Here is a 4,114-nt window from a genome sequence, read left to right as displayed (position 1 = left end):
ACACCTAGCCACTGCAGTACACCACAGTACACACCTACCGACTGCAGTGCACACCTACCCACTGCTTAGGTGGTCTATGAGCAGCACTGGTCTCCCTCCCAGATGAGCCCTGGGTCTGCCTGGCAGTCTTCGCTTATACCCTCCAAAGCCAATCATTCTCCCACTCACTTGAGGTTTAGCACTAGAGACAGTTATTTCAACACTTCTCTTTTTTTCTTCTCAATCTTCTATCAACCCATTCTCAAACCCCCTTTCTCTTCTTTTTTCTCTTTCTGTCTTAGTCTCTTCGTTTTTCAGACGGAGGCTCTCTGTGTAGCTCAGACTGTCCTTAAACTCCATGATCCTTCTGCCTCAGGCTCCTAAATCCATGTATCTCCACACAGTGCTTCTTACTTTTAGCTATGATTTTTCTTCCTATCTCACTGTGGCACCCTCCTCTTTCTTACTATAAAACCTACAAGCACTGCTGGGTCTGTACCTCTACAGCCAGCCTGTCCTCAAGACTTCCTGCCCACCTGCTCTTACAGAGGAACAACTTGTATTGTAAAGCTCTTTCCAGAAAGCCCTAAAGAGCTACCACCTACTCTGAATATTTAGCTTGGATCTCCACTCTGGAACATTCCTGTACAGACAGACAGACAGACAGACAGACACACATATACACACACACACACACTGTGGCCCTACCCCATTTTCTGTCCACCTTCATCCAGACTTGTTCACCACCCATCCACCACCCATCTGCCTACTTCACTCATTGTCTAACTGGCTCATTACAAGACCTTCTTCTTGCTTTTTCCAAGGTCATTTTAGAATTCCCACGTTTCTTGGCAGCACCGATCATAGAGGATCACTTCTTCCTTGAAATATCCTCTTGCTGTGTTTTCTGAGACACTGCAGCCGACTCTTCCTCTTCTACTTCAGCGGCTGCTCCTCTGAGGCTTCCCTCCGTGTTTCTGTATTATTTACAACCATGGGGTGGGGCCCAGGCTGTCTTTGGCTTTCTCCCTACTTCACATTGTTACACTCTCCATAGAACACTCAATTTTATAGCTTTAAATTACACAGATGAATCCTAGCACACACTCCAAAATATTCTTTCCCTATACTGGGCTAATTCTTCTACAATTTACATGAACATCCAGCCTCCAGCTAGAGAGCACTCATATGTCTTATTGGTATTTTAAACTTACATGCACACATAACACTGGGCCTTGGTTGAACTTGCCTTCCTGAATGTACTCCATCACCATGGATGAGAACAACCATCCCCACCTCTTATAAATAACATAGCTCCAGCTCCAGAGTCTCATGGAATCTCGTCCGGTCTCATGATTTCTGTTACTTCTAACATTGAGCAATCTTTGTGTTCGCACCCTGTAGTGTCCTCCTAAGTCCTCTGTGTTTCAGAGGAAAGTGACATTTTAATAACCAAGTCAAATCTCTTTGTCTCTTCAAACCCTTCCAAAACCTTGAAAGCCATTTGTAACAATCTTCTACCACGCTATAGGATACACTACAGAGATGTTGCAACCACAGGAGCAAATGGCCCAAAGGCCCTTGAATCACACTTGAAGTTCACCTCTATTTGCACCAAACCCACCATTCCTGCCAGATGATTCCAGCCAATGACCAATACTAAGTCAGATCTTGGGACATACATAATTCCTCTGCTAGCCATGGGCTCAAACACTCCCTGATGACCTTACAGTGCCTTCTTTAAGCTGGTGTGTGTGTGTGTGTGTGTGTGTGTGTGTGTGTGTACAGACACGATCTCTCGATGAACCTAGCATTCACCAGTTTGGCTAGGCTAGCTATTCAAATGGCTCTCCCACCTCTGCCTCCCAGTGCTGGAGCTGGGGTGCTTCCCAGCATGCCTGGCTTTATGTGAGTGCTGGGGATTGAACTTGGGTCTTCAAGTTGCCCAGCAAGCACTTTGCCCACCAATCTGTCTCCCCAGGTGTTAGTCTCTTTTTCCCAAAGAATACTGCTATGCGAAACCAGTCTGAAACATTAGTCAAATCTGTGACTAAGCTCCTACACTGCTGGGGAGGGGGGAGGGAGGGAGAGAGAGAGAGAGAGAGAGAGAGAGAGAGAGAGAGAGAGAGAGAGAGAGAGAACAAACTTTTTGAAATGTTAGCTGTAAACATTGTTAAAGCTGTTTCTTTCCTTTAAGAGACTTTAGTGTGGTGCATGAACTAAAGACTACTCTCCAGAAAAATCAACCAGTGCAGCAACTAATCAACTCTGAAAACATTTCACCTGCAGCCTGCAGCCTGATTGCCCAGACATTTAGCTTCTCATTTTCTTGGGTCCAGGGGCAAGAAAATTCTTACTGTTTTGGTTGTTTTTGGTTTTTGTTGGTGGTGGTCGTGGTGGTTTGGTTTGGTTTGGTTTGGTTTGGGTTGGTTTGGGTTGGTTTGGTTTTCTTATTAAAAACTCAATGAGGAAAAGGTGTTGTAATTAAACAAACAGTTTAAAAATCTAGAAAAAAAATGAATACCCAGGAGCTAGATGTCAGTGGAATTCCCAGGTATGTCTAGAAATAACCCAGTAGAGCATGCGTCAGCTGTGAGCAGATGGTGAGAAGGCATTGCTGAGAGGGACATGGGCAGGTGCCACTGCTCCAGCTGCTGACGGTGAAGGCTTGACTCGGGACAACAGGTAAAAGGAAAGTGTTCCTGCAAAAGTGGTCAAGTGTATTTGCGCATCTAAGCTCTGAGACCAACGCAGGCTCAACACAGCATGTTACCTATGCCGAATGAGTAATATAGACACTGGGCTTTTATTTTGCATGGGTGGGAGGGAGAAAGAGACAGAGAGAGGGGAGAAAGTAAAGCCTTTGGTGGCATTCAAGGGAGAAGATGTGAGCACCCCGTGAGACTATGGAATGGAGTGCAGGTCAAGGTGCTCGTCTTGATGTTTGTGTTCCCCCACTACCCTCCACACACTTCCTGGGCTGAATTCCTAATTCTCGTGGTAATAAATCATACTAGGAAGTGGGATGTTGGGAAGGTGATTAAACCAATCACTCGTTGATAGGATAAATGGTCTTTAAGAGGAGCCCGAGGGAGCTTTCATCTTCTATGGTTTGGCAACTCAGGGAGACAGCTCTGTCTATGAACCAGGAACTGAGTCCTTGACAGACCAAATCTGACAGAGGCTGGTCCTAGACTCCCAGCCTCTGTCCTTATAAGCACTCGCTGTGGCTTACAAACTGCCCACTTTGCACTAAGCTTTTGCAGAAGTTTAAATGGACTAAGTTGGCGACACAGTGGTTCTGTAACTGAAGATCTAACTCAGAGTAAAGACAAGAGTAAGGGATGGAAATAGCCTTTGATACGAACTCTTCTTAACTTACCTCTGATAAGATAATAAGAATAAGGACAGTAAAATTCTGGAAAATCATTAAGACGTCCAGAACATCTCTAAGAAGCAAAGTAGATAAGGGTAAAAAGTAAAACCATGTCTAAAAGTTAGTGTCCTCAAGACAGGGTTGATTTTCAATCTCATAAAGACAGAAACCACAGTATAGCCTTAGTAAACTTCCCTGAGGTGACACAGGGGCTCTGTGACTAAAGTAACAAGTACAAACACAGAACTGCTTCCTCCGGACGCACATACATCAGCATGTCTCAATATTCTCGAAGCACAAACTGTTTGACAAATGGTGACATGCTGGTGAGTCACAAACCTAGAGCCGTGATGCAGAAGGAAGCTCAGAGCTGAGTGACATCATGGGTGGGCAAACACCCAAACTGAATATTTGTATTTGAGAAAACACAGGCAGTGAGTACAATCAAATAAAGCAGGAAATGCTCTTGTATTTTAGAGACATAGGACATCAAGTACTGATTTTTGGGATGTCTTTACATTTACTTTAGAATATTTCAGTGGAAATATTTTTATGTTTATAAAAAGAAATATATACTTATGAAATAAAGTAAAATGAAAATTTTTTCTGTTGTTTTTGATATTTTGGGTTTGCTTTGTTGTATTTTGTTTTGTTTTCAAGAAAGGTTTTTTGTGTATAGCTCTGGCTATCTGGAACTCACTCTGTAGACCAGGATGGCCTAGAACTCGGAGTTCTCCCTGCCCCTGCCCCTGCCCCTGC

This window comes from Mus pahari, chromosome 20 (genome assembly GCF_900095145.1).
Source record: "Mus pahari chromosome 20, PAHARI_EIJ_v1.1, whole genome shotgun sequence".
Lineage (NCBI taxonomy): Eukaryota > Metazoa > Chordata > Mammalia > Rodentia > Muridae > Mus > Mus pahari.
This window is presented reverse-complemented; position numbering follows the sequence as displayed.